The following is a 20,079-nucleotide window of genomic DNA, read 5'->3' on the forward strand; positions in this document are numbered from 1 at the left end:
TCCAACAGTTTTATGTCTCTCCTCCACAGAGGACTTTAGCTTTTTAAAGTTTTAGCCTCCTTAATGAATGAATGCCAGAAATAAATTATTATAGAAGTTATGTAGCAGGGTTTCCTCCTTTTGACAATCTCAAAATTCGTAAGATTTCCTTGGAAGTGTTTTGATTACTGTAATATGTAGAAAACCCTAAGCCATTCCATGCTTATTTTTCTATTCAGGAACTTCACATTCTCAGCTGTTTCCTTTTCTAAAAGAAGAGTCCTTGATTATTTTGTCTCTACTAGTTAAGATACTATTTTAAATATTTTCTTGTCTGGAAAATCTCCTCTGTTGTCATTTGTTTTTATTGGTTTGGACTTTTTTTTTTTTTATGTTCTTCTAAAATATTTGTATCGAGATGACTGAACAAGTGAAATGAAGCATTTACGGAGTGGAGAGTGAACCAGTGCTGTCAGCAAGACTAGGGAAATGATTCTACTCAATGCTGGTGACATTGCATGTTGAATCTTTTCTGTTTCAGGACCTTCACTACAAGAAGGAAATACAGGGGAACATTCAAAGAAAAGCAACAAAGCTAATGAAGGGACTGAAAAACAAAATAAGCAAGGAGTGGCTGAGGGAACAGCAGTTATTTAAACTGGAGAAATGGAGGTTGAAAGGAGACTTCATCACTCCCTATAACTGCCTGAACAGAAGCTGTAGCAAGGAGGGTGTTTGATTTTTCTTTTCTGATCTGTCAAGTGATAGGACGGGAGGAAACAGTCTTAAGTTGGCCCAGAGGTGGCTTAGATTGTAAATCAGAAAATTTATTCACAGAAACAGTGGTTAGGCTTTGAAACAGTCAGCTCTGGAAGGTAGTGGAGTCCACATTGCTGGAGGTATTTCACATGTGGGGAAGTTGCAGTAAGGGACATAGTTTAGCAGTGAGCTGGTAGTAATTTGTGGATTATTGGGCATGATAATCTTAGGGATTTTTCCAACCTATATGCTTCTATGATTCTGTGATCAGAAACGTGCAGAGAAGGCACCACTAGCAGAGCAATGAATGTGGACTTCACAGCTGGTAAGATAACAAACCAGCTACTGCTGGGAAGAATCTGTGAGGATACAGAAACTGCAGAGTTCCGCAAATTGATTTGTTGGGGTTGTACAGGAGGAAGATGGAGAGGGACACCAACAGAGGGGGAATAGGTAGAATAGGGTATAGAAGGGCAAGTTGCATCTAAAAAGAGATGAAAATCAAATGTTATTTGGTCTAGCATTGTGGAAAAAAAAGCAAAATACATTAGACTCACAATTATAATTTTGATAGATATACAATTAATAAAAATCTGTAATCAGTCCCTCTTGTAATTACCTTTTTAGCTGCACAGATGACTTGTTCAAGCTGCTCTGTTGGTGACAGCTAGGACAAAGCCTCATCTTTTTCTCCTTTGGTTTTATAAGTGTCCCATCATATTTTGCAAGTTATATTAAATTGAATTTGGTTTCCTTACAGGAAACACACAGACTTTCAATTCCCATGCTGGATTTTATTTAGAAAAGTGTGTACTTCTGGATGGTTTAAATAAAGGTAATTTGGTACAGAGATTTGTAAATTGGTAATAACAAATTTGTAATTTGGTATGGTAATTTCATACTGTTCACCTGAACAGTGAAGAAGCAGAAGTCAAATACTTCCTGATATGATCTATACTATTCCTCCAGATTCATGAATGTGAAATACTTAGTGAAAAATAGCTAAAGGCAAGGGTTCATAAGGCTGAGGTTGTATTCTTAGAGGGGTATTTCATTCACCAGAAACAATATACATCTTCTCATGGCAAATAGAATTTTAACAAACACTGAAAATATCTGAAGAACTAAATTCAAATTCACCACGTTTTGTCCAGTATTGAGATGCAATTTGAAATATTTATAAATGAACTAAAACAATAACATGTCCTTTTTTATTATTTTCTTTCTACTCAAATAGATTCTAGTGTCAGTGCACAGTGTTCCCAGAAGCACAAAACATTCCCAGCTCTGATGGAGATTGACATTCTTATGGATTGAACAAGGAGGAATTCGTTATAACTAAATGAGGTGAGAGTTAGATTGGATCTTCTTAGTAGGAAATTCTTTACTCAGAGGGTGGTGAGGAAGAGGTTGTAAATGCCCCATCCCTGGGTGGGGTTCAAGGGCAGTATGAGGCCCGAGGCAGATTGATCTAGTGGCTGACAACCCTGCCCACAGCAGAGGGATTGAACTAGATCTTTAAGGTCCTTTCAAGCCACTTTATGATTAGGTCATTCTATGATTCTATGTTCTTCAAATCTTTTCTCTCATGTTAAACCAAATACTACATACTGCTTTCTTTTTGAGTGGTCAATAGGAATGTGTGAAATAGCTGGATCAGTAAAGAACATGAAAAAGGATTTCAAGGAATTCAAATTCAGACTGGTGCCCTTCTTGGCTGTGCTAAAAAGAGAAAGCAGAGTCTTTAGAGGGCACTGATTTATCATGCTTTCTTGACCTAAGTATTTTATTTGGGCTTTGCGGTACCTCAAGGGATTGGAAAAGGCAAAGAAATGAAAGGGAGAACTATTAAAACGGATTAGTTATGCTAGTATTATCATATCATTCATGCTAACTTGCAAAATCTGTAATTTATTTTTACACATCTCTAACAGCTGATTTTTTCTTTTAGTGTTCTCCTTTAAAATAACAGAAAAAAAAAACATTTTTCTATATCTATGAAGATAAGAAGTGATGACTTGAAAGTGCAGGATGTTCAGATATCAAGATAGTTTGTAAAAGTAAGCACAATGAATAAACACTTGAATAAGCTATCTGCAGAGAGATCTTCAGTAGAATTACTGATCACTATAGAAAAGCTTGGAAAACGGTTTTCCCTGAGGAAAAGTTAAACTTGCCACAGTGACATAGAGTCATCAAGGATGAATAAAACCTCCATGATCAACAAGTCCAACTGCCCACATACCACTAATATTTCCCCACTATATCATGCCTCTAAGTACAACATGTTAATATTCCTTGAACACCTACAGGTACATCACCCGATCACCTCCCTGGGCAGCCTGGTCCGGTGCATGATCACTCTTTGAGGGTTTTTTCTAATACCCACCCACCCCCCACCACCACTACAACCTGAGGCCAATCCCTCTAGTACTACATCTAAATATTAGAAATATACAAGTATACACTTCTGAATGTTGCGAAGTTCATAAGTTACAGGTAAACCTGAAACTAATAGGTTGCAAAACAGACAATAATCTCTCTGAAAATGATCTAATCTCCAATATTTATCTCAAATCACTCCCAGATAATTATCAGATAGGAAAGCTCACTGTCTCTGTCTCTAAAGCTTCACTGATGCTTTTGTAGACTGTGTTTTGTAGACTCTATGATTTAGAATTATTTAGCAAGAGTACCATTATCCAAAGTTATATTTAGCATGAGTAAATTTAAGCAAGTTGGCAAGGAATTATTCAAAATAAGTAGAAGGAGGAATCACAGCTACAGACTACTGTGACTGTAAACATAGCAGAGACCATAAAATAAATGCCAAATAAAGGTTTCTTCACAATTATAACAACTCTTGAGAGAAAGCAGTGGATCAAATTAGAGTACCTGCAGTACTCTCTGTGTGATCTTCGATTATCTTGATAACCTCTACTCTGATAACTTTTTTTCTTTTCCACTGCTTCATGCAAGAGTATCTAAGCAGGCTTTCTTTGTTAAGATGATTAATTTAAGTAAATCAGAGTGTACAGTGTTGCAACTGGCTTTCTTAACCACTCGACCTATTTAAGACTCATCTATTTATAAAGAAGAGGAAACAGCAAACATGGGATGAAATGAAGAGCCAATGGCTAATATACCTCACTTGTGTGTGGTGTTGTATGAGTCTCTGTTTTTGATGTTAACATACATTCTTTTGAAGAAAGAAAAAGAAAAAACAGTATTGCAACATCTCAGCTTTAAAGCCACTGATGAGAACTAGAAGTCCATTTTACCCGATCACGTGTGCATCCATGCCTAGTTCAATCCTGTTTGGTATCTTATATGATAGTCAAAGTCAGTTAAGATCGCTAAGTGAAAACCTTAATCAAGATGGCAGAGGAATATGTTTGATCATTTTTGTTCCTCACCTTTCTGTCCGTGTAAGAAAAAAAAAACACAAAAACTCCCACAAAAAAGAACAAATCACATCTAAAAGATCTGCTGATGTATTATCCTGCCTGACAGAAAAGAAAACACCACATTAAGGGAGTCTCATAAAATAGATGTATCTGTCCCACTTTGAATTTCCTAGCTTATTAGATAAACTGAGCTCTTAGGACACTCTTGATATCTGAAAGTGCAGGAAAAAAAAAAAATTAAAAAAAAATCTGAATTTAACATTTCTTTCTACAGTTTGTCTTGGTAAAAGCAGATATAACTGAAAAGCCATCTACAATGGTGTCACTGGTTGTCCCAAGGAAGATTGTTCTGTATGGCTGACCATACTCTAATGAAACTAATCACACACTATGAGATACATGATCTTTAAAGACAAGATTTACTTTAAAACTTAAAATGCAATATTACTTTTTTTTTTTTTTTTTTTTTTCCTATAAGGAAAGTAATCAACAAAAGATGAAAATGATTAGGAATAACTAGAAAGGCCAAGGACAGTGTATGATTGAAAAATTATGATATGTGCTGCTGTTACATTCAAAACCACCCAATGAGTAAAAAGGAAACATACATCATATTTAAAGAGTAAAATATTTTTGTTAGTGTAATGGAACACTTAGCAGTCTAAATAAAATTGTAACTACAGACAACAAATATAAAAGATAATGAGGGGTGTATTTTTATTTATTTATTTATTTTAGCTTCACTTAAATGAACTATTTGAACATGGCGAAGACCAACCATCCCTGCTCATAAGCTCACCAGCTTGAGTGGGAATGGGAGCAAAGCTTCAGTCCATCTGAACAGGAGATGGATAGGACAGATAGACAGATTCTTAAGTCCTTTCCTGTTGATTGGATAGTAACATTTCCTTCAGTATGGAATCTTCATAGGGCTGCTTTAATATGTTTAGTAACATGCTCAAATAACTTGCTCTTTCTTTTTTAGTCTGCAATTTCACATCGCATGCAAACTTACTATTTATGATACATTTTACTCTTGTTAGATGCCTGAAATTTATTCCATTGGTACACTGCATAGCAACAGAAGGCAATAACAGAGCCTTCTAACAAGATAAAAGTACTGCCAAGCAATATCAGATAACAAAGAAGAAATGTTTGCTCACCCCCTTCCAACAACCAGTGATGCTCAACAGAAACACAACCTCTATTCAAAGAAATGCTACTTCCTTGGCTGCTAACCCTTAAACAATGTTGAGGAGGGGTGGATCAAGGCTATATGCCTTCCAATCACTCAGGTGCTTGCACCTAAGCTCCCTGGCCTAGCCTCATCTTCTCACCTGGTGCTCAGCCATTGGTTCAGTCTGTGACCTGGCAATTTCTCTGTACTATAAAACTGATTTTTGCCTAGCTTCAGATGTTGCATTTCCTTCAGTGTTTGTTATATATAGATGCAGGGTCCTCAGGGTTAATCTATCTTTTTTTTTTAAAAAAAAAAAAAAAAAGCAAGGCATACCTTACGCCTCTGCTTTGCATCCTATGTCACCAGATTTCAATGCATCTGCTGTCATACCAGTATTTCTATACATTTCATTGTTATAGTAGAGACGTTAGCTTTGGGTTTACATTCAAATCTTTGTGAATGAGAGAATATTTCACCATTCCATTGTTAACAGCAAAGAAAGCATAGGTATTTAAAGAAAAGAAATAATTGTTGCTAGTTCCTGCCAAACTGCAAGAAAGTGTCCATAGTTCTAGAAATAAATTAAACTAAGTTCTCAGATAATTACAGTACATTCCCTTGAGTACACAGAGTCAGAATGCCTTGATTTTTGCACGCCTTGCAGAAGTAGAAATAGCTTACTCTAATCCTCTTGCACCAATCTGTAAACAGTAATGCTGTAAGTAGAAGAAATAATCATGCATGCAAGACCATTATCTAACTTTTGTGAAAAAATCATCATAAACTGTAGTTTTTTTTCAACCAAGTTTGTGTTCTGTTTCTGAGAACAGTCTCCTCAGAGCTGCTATATATGCTGAGTATAGTCAAGATGTTGTATGATGTCATTCTTAATGCCAGAGGTTCTAAGACTTTGTTTTGGTCCCACAGCTGTCAATAAATTAACCAACTGCACAGGCTTTTCTGTATGAGAAGGGAAAAAAAATATTCAGTAAAGTAGTCCTATCAACCACTTCACATTTATACTATCACAACTAGTGAAAAAATATTTTCGGTACCTTGGTTGAATATCACTTTTATCAACTAGGAAAAGTGGCTTTTGCAGTGCATGTATTTACTACCTGTAAAAGCACATCAAATCTCATTTAAATGAGATTTTAAAAATCCCTTGACTAATCTTTAAATACACAGTCCATTTATAGAATATATAGTACTCTCGTAGAAAATTAGACAGCATTTCTTCCAGAACAATTTCTGATCTTAATCTCAATTTTGCACAGAGCAAACTCAGCAGGTTACCTTACAGGATATTTAAACCCATTGCAGAATATACATTGTTAAAAGTGATACCCCGCCAGACACATGCTAATCCTTTCCTGCAATTCAAAAAACACTACATTTTTATATTTCTCAGTTTAATTTTGCATAGCTTCACATGCAGCCTGAGAAAAAAATCAGTGAAAAAAAAAATGCTGCAACGTCAAGTCTATAACTCAACACAGGTGGAGAACCTAGTGAAAACGTGTGTTCTAACAGATTTGAAATAATTTTTGTTCCACAGTCTTTATCCATGTTGAGAATATTAATCATAGGCCAACAAGGTTAGTATTCAGAAATTCCAGGTCACACAGTGGTGGAAAATTCCGATGAACCATAAACCATGCTAGAATGGGGGATGATTGAATTTTAAGAGCCAAAATGTTAGTCTGACTGCCTTTTAAGGATTTCTTACATGAATAACAAATCCATACACTTTCACAGTTACCTTCTCACTTCTCTCCTTCATTCAAATACACACACCAGGATGAATATATATCTATAAATATTTCACCTGATGTGAGAAGATTAAGTGTTGACAAGTTCGCAAATGGGGGAATGTGACAGTGATGGGAATACTCTAAAGAGTTCAAGGAGGTGACCTGAGAATAAAAAAGTAGGCAAAAAACTCTTAAATAAAGCCAGTGAAATGATTAATTTGTATACATATTATAGAAAAGGAAAATCTCAACTAACATTACTCAGCAGAGAAGCAAAAAGAGCAAGAATACTTGAAACAAGTAGATGTTTTACTGTGGTAATTCCAGTCTGATAATTCTTCCTCAGTAAATCTTGATGAAAATATATCCTAAATGGAAATTCATCACTAATATCTATTTCAGCTTACAAAATCAATTTTCTGGCATACTGTGTTGCATCTTGACTGATGTCAGGGACTGAACGATGAGATGGACTCTTTTAAACTCTTGGAGTTCTACATTGGCACCAAGCATTACAACAGATTAAACTAAAAGTATTCTGGTGTTGCATTTTCATTTGTATCATAGTGGTCATTATTTCACCTACTAAAATTCAGCATTATAGCTCAGGTAAAGACATCTTCAGTTAACCAAGATAATGCTGGTAATACCAAAGCATAACAGGAAAAAGTTCCCCCATATCTCTGAAGCACTAAAAATATCTGTTCCTTAGTGCTCTGGCATTGAATAGTAACATCTTAACCTGCTATAACTACTGACGCTGTCACCTCCAGATTACATAGCCATCCATCAGTAATATGCAAATCCATTTGGTTTTCCATAGTACCTAGAGATGCGTTAGCATATGCAAAATGAAAAAGGTAATTGGAAGGCAGGAGTAAATTAAATTAAAATTCCTAAAAGGAATTTGAGATGTTAAGGGTAGAAAAAAAAATTAGATTATGCTTTTATTTCCTTCCTATGAAATATTTTCTAATGAATTGTCTTGCTAAATACTGAGAAATAACCCCAACTTCTCTACATTATCACTGTGAGAAAATCCCAATAGACATTTTCTGCATATTCAATATATATTATCTGCTTAATTCAACCCCCTTTATTGCTGCAGTGTAGCATATGGAGTTCTCCATTAATAGGGAATAGCCTATACACATAGTTCTAATAAAATAAACACAAGTAATCATGAAGAAAGGCAAGTCCATAACTTGATATTTATTGCTTCAAATTTAACCTTTAGTATTAAGAAACAACAACACAAACCTGGAGAAATGAAATAGAAGCATATGCCTATCATACAAATGATGACTTCCTGACCATTTTTCTCCACAATTCATGCATACAGTTTCTTCTTTTTCTGTAAAGAGAACATGCTAGCAAACTAATCAACATTAATACTCACTGCATTTGAAAACTTTCCAGGTAAAGTCTTCCTAAGGTGATAGGTAATTCAAAGTTTCAAAATATTTAAAACTGGTTGAAATTAGAGTAAATTGTGATTAGAGAAGGAAGTGTCAGACAATCTTAATAACAGAAGGTCATAAAAACTCAACTTGTTCAATTTGTATCAATTGTTGAAATTCATACTAGTATTTACTAGTATTTATGCAAATGTGATTGGACTTTATATTTTAACTTAAAATCAGACAAAAATTTTTCATATATGGTGCTTAGTAACTTGAAACATTCTGCAAGCAATCTTACACATCTAGTACAGTTTTATTTGGGAATAAAATGCCCTTTCCTATAAATAAAGTCTATATATTCTGACTCATAGTTTTTATGAAACATATTCATCAAAGCTTTTGTTCAGCTGATAAGTAGAAATCCTGTTTTGACTTCTTAATTATCACCACTAAAAACCTCTGGTGAAGATAAAATAATGTGCAGTGAATATCTAGTAGTGCTCTTACTTTTCAGTTGCATTTCTGATAATTAGGCAGGTTTGATATCTTTGAAAATCTTTTTCTTATTGGTATATTTTATCTTTAAGAATGTATTTCCCATCAGCAAGTATATCTCAACATTCTTTCTAGTGCAAAACAAAAGTAGCTATAGATCTATGATGCTGGGCAACTGACTAGATAGGGTTAAATTTGATTTGTTAATAAACAAAAAGAACAACACTATTTGCAGACACTTGTATAAAAATACATCTCAAGCTCACAACACCTATCCTAAAAGAATATGAAGAAAAATGTTTTTTGAAGTACTTTACGTTTACAAAGTTGTGGTGTCAAATCTAGAGTATGACATAGGCCCACTTCTGTCACTGTGAATACATTTTTATAATTATATTCTTCAAGTCAGTAAGAAGAAAGTAGTCATACCCTCAGTGATACAGTGATACTCTTCTGAAGCTCAGAGTAAAGACAGAAGTATTAGAGGCAGAAAAGAAACATGAAGCATTTTGAACTGACCTATATATAAAGGGTCACGCACATAAGAAAAGAATGTATGGACTGTTAATCCAACACACACATTATCCTTCCACTCTGGAAGTAATACTTCAAAATGTAAAACTCCAGAATGTTCTAGATGCAAATACAGTATAATACACAATTAATTTTTTCAAGAAATCCACTACAAAAGTCGTATCATCATCTTGCATATGTTGTAAACTTTCATCTCCCATTTATGCCTCTGGAAAGACTTACTTAAAACATTATCAAATAACTTACCACTCCTGAATCACTTTTTCTTAAAAAATAAAATTAAAAAAAAAAAAAAAAGGAAAAATAGTCCAGTAAGAGAACTAGTGGATTGTTGATTTTCTGGAGTAAAGAGTACTTCAAAAACCTTTAAAATTGATTTTATACAGATCTCCAATAACGCATGGAGGGAGTGCCCTCTGTGGGAAAGTACATGTCATATTCCTGTCCTGCATCAAAATTTCCACTTGGACACAGGTATATCCTGGATTTTTATACCATACCCTTTGAACTGACATTTGAATAGTTAGATCACCTGCCAAAGGGGGAAGGGAGAGGTGTTGATCTGTCAGAGAGACACAAATAGGGTTCCCTTCAAGACAAAATTTTGGATTTGTATTACAATTTCTGATGGTCATGTGCAAATGTACCACAGGAACTTGGTAAGGTAATTATGCAGGGCAGGGGAGAGCCTAGTACAGGATAGAATGAGTGTGCCAGTTTTTGGAAACCTTGTCCTCCTATTGCAGTAAGAAGTACAGAACATATCTAAAAACAACGGGTTAGTAACACATATTGTATGGAAATCTATTGTAGCAACAGTGTCAGGGAAAATGAGAGCCCAAGGTGCTCAACCAATGAGTGCCAGGAGAGACATTACCTGAGGCAGAACCATGGTATATAACGGAGTGGATTTCACTGATTAAGCATGCAGTTTATCCCCTGTCAGTAGGGGGAGTGTGCCCATTACTGCAATAATGAATAAACTGTTCTTCAAGAAGATCTTTTCATGATTAGAAATTTTTGATTTTGAGCTTGTTTCTCACATCTGTTCTCATTGAACAGCTAGTTTGGATCACTGGAAAGCATTTTGTTCCATCTGTTTCCAAATCCACAACTGGACTTTCTTAGTTAGTCTATACAGATCTGTGTATCAGGATCTGTGCAGAGTGGGGTATAAATGTTCCAGTATCCTAGGATGCCCCAAAATTCTTGTAGATGTTTTGCCATAGTTGGTATTGGAAATGCCTCTATTCTATGAACAACGACACTGGGTAGGACTTTTCCCTGACCAAATGACTCCTTACAATTTGTCTGACAACCTGGGTCTTTGAACCTTATGGACCTGTGGACTGATAGCATGCTCTTTCTCTTGTAGGTAGTTTGATAGTGAACTTACCGTTTTTACAAGCATTACCAGACAGGCAGAAGTTAGTATTATATTGTCAATATAATGATATAATTAGACACAATCTGGTTTATCCCACCCCACCGAGTCACGGGCTACCAAATCATGGCCATAAGTTTGCAAATGTACTTACCCTGGATGTAAGACCTGAAAAGTCCGATGCATGTGAATGGGATTCTCTAGCAATGAGAATATAAAAGAATGCTTTAATTAAGTGTAGAACATAATAGCAGGTTTTAAACTCCCCATACAATGAGTCCTGAAAGGTGGCGATATTGGCCGCTTGAATTTGGGCGACCCTGGTTTCTGGGCCAGCCACACAGGGGAGTTACAGGGGCAGCGTGTTGTTCTTATTACACCTATTTTTTCCAAATCTTATATAGTTCCAGTGATTTTCTCCTGATCTCTTGGGAGTCTATACTGCTTCGTATCAGTGATAGGGTGTGGCTGGAGTGCCTGAATAGGCTCATCCTTCACATAGCATGCATCAGTGCACCCAGGAATGCCATGCTGGCAGAAGGATTAAAAAAGGACCAACAACCAAGTGGGTAGGTGTATGACACCAGATGCCTCACACTGTGATGCCTGCCAGCTGAAGGACTCTTCTGGTACTACTACCTGAGACCTGATTCTTCCTCTTGGACTTGCTCTGTTGCTTTACCTGCTTGCTGCCTAAGGCTGGCCACTCTGCTGCTGCTCTCCCCCTGTGCTTTTGCCTTGGACCATTGGAACAGTGTGCAATGGGATGCTGCTGGATCTTGGTGGTGACTGTTCTGATTTTACATAATACTTGCTTCTTTCCTGCCTTTTGTATTGCCTGTCTTCCCTAATTTGTCATAATCGCAGACCTCCCCTTCCCCATCTCCCTGCTGGATTAAGATTTGTAATAAATAATAATACCTTATGCATACTCATTCACTGAAACTGACCCACATACTTCATGTTGAGGAGAAAAGTGTTTTCAAAGATCTGCTAGTCTCCTAGAATCTTTCAAGTAAAAATTTCCCAAAAATATTAGTCACAGTTCTTCAGAGGAAGTAACGTATTTTTGAGTCATTGCTGGTAGAGATTCCAGGGACTCAGCTTGTTATTGGAGTTATTTCAGTGGGAGTAGTCCACTAAAATAAAATAATGTATAAAGAAAATATTGTAACATTGTATGAATGTATTGTAATATTGCATGGAAAAGACCATAAACTTTCCACTCCTTCTCAAAAACAAAATGATTCTGGGACTAACATTTTCATAGCTGGAGAACTTATGCATTTGGGTGGATGCTTGTAAAGCTCTCATGGGAGATTCTCCTGTCACAAGTTTCATTTCAGTAACTTCTTGAATCCAAACTCAGGCAATTCAACATGAGTAGGTAAAAAATAAAACAACACACACAACACACACACAAAAAGACAACGAACCACAAAAATATGTCCACTGCTACCAGCACACCATTTGCACACTTTTTCATTTTAATCACACTGCCAGCCAGAACTGTGAACAATGAAGACACCAGCATCTACTGCAAGAGGAATAAATCCTCTTAAAGTTGCATATGTCTCTTTAATCTAAGTGCTCTGTAGAGATGACTTTTTTCTAGCATTCATCCCACATGAATCGGCTGTAACTCTGTAAATGACCTCATTTGGCATCTGTCAGAAACTAAAAGCAATAGCATTCAGCTGTTCACTTTAGTAAAACATGCAATTGCATAGATAAAATATAAAACTATAAATCATAGAATTAGAGAATTGCTCAGGTTGGAAAAGACCATAAAGATCATCAAGTCCAACCACAACCTAACTATATTACCCTAACTCTAACAACCCTCCACTAAATCATGTCCCTGAGCACTACATCCAAATGGTTTTTAAGCACATCCAGGGATGGTGACTCAACCACCTTCCTAGGGAGCCTATTCCAGTGCTTAACCACCCTTTCTGTGAAGAAGTGTTTCTTGATAACCAAACTAAACTTACACTAGCACAACCTGAGGCCATTTTCCCTCGTCACCTGTCACCAGTGAGAAGAGACCAACCCTGCTCTCACTGTAAGCACATTTCAGGTATTGGAAGAGAGCAGTAAGGTCTCCCCTCAGCCTCCTCTTCCCCAGACTAAACTGCTCCAGTTTCTTGCCCACTTCTCACAGGGCATATTCTCCAAGCCCTTCACAAGCCTTGTTGCCCTTCTTTGGACCTCCTCCAGCATCTCAATGTCTTTTCTGTACAAAGATGCCCAAAACTGAACACAGAACTCAAGGTGAGACCTCACCAGTGATGAGTACAGGGGCAGGATGACTTCCCTAGTCCTGCTCAACACACCATTCCTGAGGCAAGCCACGATGCCATTGACCTCCTTGGCTACCTCAGCACACTGCTGGCTTATATTCATCCAGCTGTCCATCACTACACCAAGGTCCCTTTCTGTCAGGCAGCTTTCCAGCTGCTCGTCCCCAACCCTGTAGGGTTTCCTGGGGTTGTTGTGACCAAAATGCAGGACTGGACACTTGGCCCTATTGAAACTCATACGGTTTGCCTTGGCCCATTGATCCAGTCTATCCAGATCCCTCTCTAGTGCCTTTCTTGCCTCTATCAGACCAACACTCCCTCCCAATTTGGTGCTGTCTGCAAACTTACTGAGGGTGCCCTCAATCCCCACATCATAATTGTTAATAAATATGTCTTCTGTGACTTGGTGATGTCTCAGTAGAGAGAATTTAAATTCCATCTCTTTTCTTTCTAGGTTCTTAATGCCTTCTGAACAAACTTAATTCAATTCCAATTCTTTTCCAAAAGACTTTCTTCTGTGATTTTACTTTCGTACTCAGACACTGTTGTGGAATGTGGGATTCCTTTCTATCTGAAACCGGAAAACTTTTCTGGGAGTGAAAGAACAACTTCAGTGTCATTTATCATCACCCAGGAAAAAAATAAAATAAAATAAAATAAAAAAAAATTAAAAAAAAAAAATTAAAAAAAATGTTCAGCAAGCTGTTGACCATGAATTAGAAAGGACTTTATTCTTAAAATTTGTAGTTCCTCTAACTTGTCTTGATTACTACCAAAAAATGATATTGATGTTTCATCTGCAACATGGAGTGCTGCTCAAGAAAAAACTTATCAGGACCCAGGACTCTTGCTCTCCTAATCTTGCTCTACATCCTAGAAGGAGTACCCATACTTTAAGTATGCAGTTATATATATATATATATATTATTTACATAATATATATATATTATACACTGCAAATAAAGTCAGAAGAATACAACATCATAATTTACCTTTTGAAGCATTAAAAGAAAATACTGGAATAGGAGAAAGGAAAAGATCAGGGGGAACACAGAGAAGGGTAAAAATTCTGTACTGGGATAAGGAAAGATAATAGACATTATATTATTAAGTCCATGCTCTTCTCTAGTAAATTTGTTTTTAGCAAAAGAATTAGACAATTCCTTTCAAATCCAGACAGATCCATAAAAGGAACCTATATTTCAGAAACTATTAGGAAAACAAGGATGTTTAACAGAAAAGGTGGTATTGGAGAAAAACAGTAAAGGATGGCATGCTGGGAATTTATGTAATGAAAGCCTTTAGGAAAGAAGATAGCAGGGAAGACTATTAGCAGAAAAAAATATAAAGTTCAAAAATTGGTCAAGATGAAAGTGGAGAGAACAAACTAGAAATATAGAATTCCGGTTTTATAAGACAAAGAGCAAAATGAATAAGAATGTTAAAATACTAAATGAAAAAGTCCAATATGGCAAACTTATAAAGTGTGCACCAGAAACAAAAACTAGATTAGGAGACTATAAGTAGAACAAAGATAGTTCTATCATAGATAGATAGTTCATCATTTTTGATGCTGAAAAATAATTGGCAAGAAGAGCAACAAAGTCTAACATTAATAAAAAGCTAGAGCTCACTATGTGCAAAAACCAGTCAGAAATTTCTACATCCCTTGCCCATAGATCTCCCCTTGAAACCACTGAGAAACTATGCCATTTTATTTCAAGCCTAAATGGATAATTAAATTATCTGTTGATAATCAGCTTTTTCAAGTGATGCAAAGAGCATGACCATCTGCAGGTACTCCCACTCAGAATTTCTCCAACCCAATCTGGTACCTGAGGATCCGGGGTCCCTGCTCCAATTGGGGGCTGTGGGCATGACTTTCCCCATTGCAGTGTCTATTATCTGCAAAGCTTGGCACACGGACAGTTATGTGACACTCATAAAACAGAAACACATACCTACTTGTCCTCTCCTCCTCCTCAGCTGCCAAGACAGCAGGTGAATAACACAGAAACATGAACAGCACTCTCCAGGTTTATAAGCACAAACATTCATGGGTCACTCTGTCTGCCTAGCACACTTGCTTGATTCCTGGGCCCCCCTACCCATGTCACAGACCTGCCACAAATAGATTTTTTTACACAACTTTCAAGAAAATTAGAATTTATTTAGTACTTCTATGACAAAGCACACAGTTAAGTCTTATGATTTTTAGTAATGCTTAATCATTAGAAGATTGGACACAATGATTTAACAGAATTTACTTCAATCAGATAAAAATGACTTAATGATTCCAGAATGACAAAAGTCCACTTGAATACTGCAGAATATTACAAGGGAAGTTTCTGAATTCAGTAGCATGCATGAGGACACACTCTGCTGTGGTGAGATACTCCCACCTTCCCTTTTGTCAGCTCTCAGGGAATGGATTAGAATCTCTCTTCAGTCAACCCTGGTTAGCAGTGTATCTTCAGAAGTCTACTCTGACAAGGATTGCAGCCCAGGAGAAAAACAAGGATCACAGCTTGCTGCGGTCCTTGAGTGTTCTAAGTGCTCTTTGCTTAAGACCATTACTTATAAACAGCAAGATTATTGCCCTTAGTCAGAGAACTCTCCCTTCTGTCCAAAATTCAGCTGAGATTATTTTGGAACTATTTCCTAATTGTACTTTTGAGAATGCTCCTCAGGGACACAAAGCTATGGCTCTGTCAGCACTCCACTGTGTTCCCCCTCAGTGACATGCTGCTGGGACTCAGCACCACTAGACTTCCCTTCAGAGATGCACAGCCTCCTAAGAACAACCTGCCTTGTTTTTTGGAGCTGCACAGACATAGGTACCTCACAGCAATACCCAGCCATGACAGCCTCAAAAAAACCCTGCCATGTTTCACCTCAGCAACACACAGACATGATCATCACAAAGAGCCATGGCCAACTGTGAATGCGCTGCAGTGTGTCTCCCCTCAGCAGCATTCTGCAGTGCCTACTTCAGTGTGCCACACTGTGTATTCCTAAGAGATACACAGCCATGTCCACTTCAGATTAACTTGATGTGACACCCAGACACACTTTAGTGTGGCTAACTCAGACTAGTTCATCATACTCCCTCTCAGCATGCTGTGGTTTAATCTGGCAGGTGGCTAAGTACCATACAGTTATTCACTCTCTGCTCCACTTTCCAATGGGACAGGGAATTGAATTAAAAATACAATAGAACTTGTGGAAGAGATAAACTGTTTACTAAGATAGAGAAAAGGAAAGGAAAACATTTACAATCATAAATATTTATAAATGTAAATAACAAATGATCACCACCCTCAACCAATGCCCATCTAGAAAGCACCTGAAATATAAGAGAGTGGGATAAATTCCCAGTGCCTTAAAAACTTCTTGCACTTGTTGTCATATGATATGGAATACCCCCTTGGCAGTTCAGGTAAACTGTCTCTAATTCCCTCCCAGCTCCTTGGGCCCTACTCTGTAAATGACCATGGCTTAGCAAAAAGCTGTAAACATTGATGCATTTTGAAAATTGTTTTTTCTTCTAGAACCAATACCAAAACTGCATAATACTAAAAATTCTGAAGAAAATTATTCCTTCTCAGCTATAAATAAGACGCAGTGCCAAATCAGCCCATAAACCGTTGACACATTGATAATGACATGCATAATATAAAACCTCAGTAAGTTGTTTTCCAGGGACACATGGTTGAGTTTGTAGCAGATTAAAAAATCAGTCTGTGACAGCAGTAAGCCCTGTAGCCAGATCTAACGGGCAGTGATGATTCCAGTATTGCATGTAACCCACTGTTGAGAGGATTACCCTGGTGTTCTACTTTAAAGGTAGAGCAGTTCAATTAGTTATGACTATAGGGATGCGGATGGTAACAGTGATAATGGATACAGTAATCCTCAGACATGTCTCTTATGCAACAGTGCACCATGCTGGGCGTGGACAGACAGTGAATAAGTAGCAGGAGGTACTGGGTACCAGTATGGGAGAGGTAAGGTGCTGCTGGGTCTGGTTGGAAATGGCTCTTGCTGGCTTCAGAGCTGATATGAGCAGCCCACTGCCTGACAAGCTTCCACTATTCAGAGGAGTCCACAGAAACTTGGTACAGATTTTCATTCAGTGAAAATAGGCATTTTACATTTGTTGCTAATTCAGAGCAACTGCACCAGTAACTCATTTCTTCACATCTGAGGAACAAATGGATATTTTGAGATAAGGATGAGATCATAAACCAGTTAATAATCACTGTTCAAATGCACTCAGAATAAATGAGATTTGTATAAATAATTGCATAGTGATAACACACTAGAGAAGTGAGAAGTAAAAGAAAACGTAAAACAGCATTCCCCACTGTCTTCTACCTCCTCCTCCTCCAGAGGGGGAATAAATGCTTGAAGGCTAAGAAGAAGTTTCTGAAATCCAACTTTCAGTTGAAAAAGAAAAAAAAAAAAGAACAAAGAGCTGTAGGAAGAGAAACAAACTGAACAAGCAAAGTGCCGCACCAAAGAAATCAAAAGCTAAGAGAGAAGTGGATGTACCAAAGGTCCAGGTACATTGTGTACCTCAAGCAGCACAAAGAAATAGGGAAAGGATTCTCTCCCATATACTTAATCATAGCAGTATTTTCCTCTCTAAAATCAGTTCTCCCAGATGTAAAGTCAATATCCCTCATTGCTCAACTCCAGCCAGCAGCAGGTCCTTTTCTGAGCCATCTTGACAGAGCTCATTCTGATCTGACATGGAGAATCAGTAGAGCTCTACTCACAGAAGCCTCCACAGCATTCCCCTACCACCAAAGCCCTGCCATGTAAAACTAATTGACAAAAGGAAGCAGAAAATAAGACACAAGAACTGGAGATGCCAATGGCCCAAATACTTAGCATCTCTTACAGAAACTTAAATAATTTAAATTTACATTCTGGAAGGCTTAAGTTTTCTTTGCTAAGGGATGCTTAACTAACCACCAACAGCCCCAAAGTCAGCAGGGACCTGGATTCTCCACCCATGATGAGTTATGTGGGTTCTACAATGAGTGAAAGTCATATTATTTCTTACGTAAACTTGATCTAAAGATCAGTGGTTCAGGTTCTTCCCATGGTACAGAAAGCTTCTGTCTACCTCCAAAACACCAATATATCAATCACTGATTGATATTCTGATCACTGAAGATCAGACCTCTACCATTTCCTGTTCACTCTGTCTATGAAATACCAAATTCATAGAACACTTATATAAAAGTGACCAATATGTACATAAGATAAAAATAAATCTATATAATAAATACAAAATTCATATAAATTAAGTATACAACATATATAAGCTGCAAATGAAATTAACATAGATGTTATACAGAGTAAATGAAAAGCCAGAGAATATCTAAGGAAAGACTCACCAACACTAAGGCCTGCGGTTGAGGTGGATACGCACCAGTGTTGAAATTCACCACAAAAACTCCACACAGGTGCAATCTCCAGGAAGAGATGCTACCTTAGTGGTGGTCAGCCCTTAAGTGGGATCCAGGAGAGGTGGAGTCAAGTTCCACCCCTTTCTGGGAGCACAGCTGAATTACCTTCACCTGTGCTCCCACAGCTGATTTGTACTTGCCTGAGAAAGAGAAAATGAAGTTCTTTAAGTCAGATTTTACATACAATCCTCAGTTTGAATATGCAAACCCTGCTTTGCCAAACGTTTTAGCTAAGCATAGCCAAGCATCTGACAGATTTCTTAAGCAGGTACGGTTGCATTTTGTTCCTTCCCTTCTCTTCCCTTCCCTTCCCTTCCCTTCCCTTCCCTTCCCTTCCCTTCCCTTCCCTTCCCTTCCCTTCCCTTCCCTTCCCTTCCCTTCCTTTCTTTTCTTTCTTTTCTTTCTAATACATAAAGGTGTTTGCCTTTGTAGCAGATTAAGGGTGCTCGTCTTTGCATTTCTCCTGTATTGTTTGAAACGTGCATCAGTGATGAGTATGTACCATAATTTGGCTGAAAAATGAAAGCTCGCCTAATATTTAAAAGATGTAATGGGCAGAAGGTGCTATTTCTCATCAATTATGTTCCATGTAAACCCAGTTAAGGCAAAAAAGCCTTTTTAGTCAATGAAGCAGAGTGTAGGCCAGAAATAATACCAAGCATAAGGAGGCTTTAATAAACAAGGTGGGGAAAAGCAGTGTAGAAACTCGGCCACTCCTCTTGGGTGACACAATGACTGGGAGGAGATGGCTGTTCGTTGACGGAGAGCGGAGAGAGGCGGAGATTGATTGACAGGAGCGCTATCCAATCCGGCAGCGCCCTGCGCCGCTCTCCCGCCCCCTGGCGGTTATGCGTTTGTCCGTCCCAGAAGGAACGATGTCTAAAATTCATCTAACTTCCAGCGTACTTGCGTTCCTTTATACCCGTTTGCTCATTATAACTCATTACTTAGTGTGAATGCCCTTCTCCCTCAGTGTTGTGCTTCTGGCATCTGGGATTTTGTAGGTTTGGCTTCCTTTCAACATTAAAATAATCACAAATGTAAGATAATGAAGACAAAATTGTGGTCTCTGATCCCACTCAGACACTCACACAATAACAGAATTGCAGAATGGCTGAAGTGGGAAAAGACCTCTGGGTCCATCGTGTCCAGCTCATGCTCCATGAGGGCCACCCCAAGCAGGGTGCTGAGGCCCATGTCCAGGCAATTTTCTACATGGATGGAGTGACTTCAGGTGTTGGGCACTTGGTGTCTGCACTGGCTTTTGAACAGTAATTTGGACCCAGAGCATCTGCTGGAGTAGGGTTGTTTTTTTTTTTTTGTGAGACAGCGGGACTCCTTAAAATGGTTGAAATACTTTGAAATTTGAGTTCAGCGCCTTTTGCCAAAATACAGTGAGTT

At 37.7% G+C, this 20,079-nt stretch overlaps 1 long non-coding RNA gene across 1 annotated transcript; it reads right to left on the minus strand.

Annotated features, from left to right (window-relative positions):
- Positions 1-16,418: 16,418 nt before the first annotated feature.
- On the minus strand, positions 16,419-18,722 carry LOC116652916. Its single transcript, XR_004306147.1, has 2 exons — positions 18,607-18,722; positions 16,419-17,401 (listed from the first exon to the last, which is right to left on the minus strand). It is a non-coding gene; the product is annotated as an uncharacterized LOC116652916 (long non-coding RNA).
- Between the last annotated feature and the right edge of the window lie 1,357 nt (positions 18,723-20,079).

Source organism: Coturnix japonica, chromosome 2 (assembly GCF_001577835.2).
Source record: "Coturnix japonica isolate 7356 chromosome 2, Coturnix japonica 2.1, whole genome shotgun sequence".
Taxonomy (NCBI): domain Eukaryota; kingdom Metazoa; phylum Chordata; class Aves; order Galliformes; family Phasianidae; genus Coturnix; species Coturnix japonica.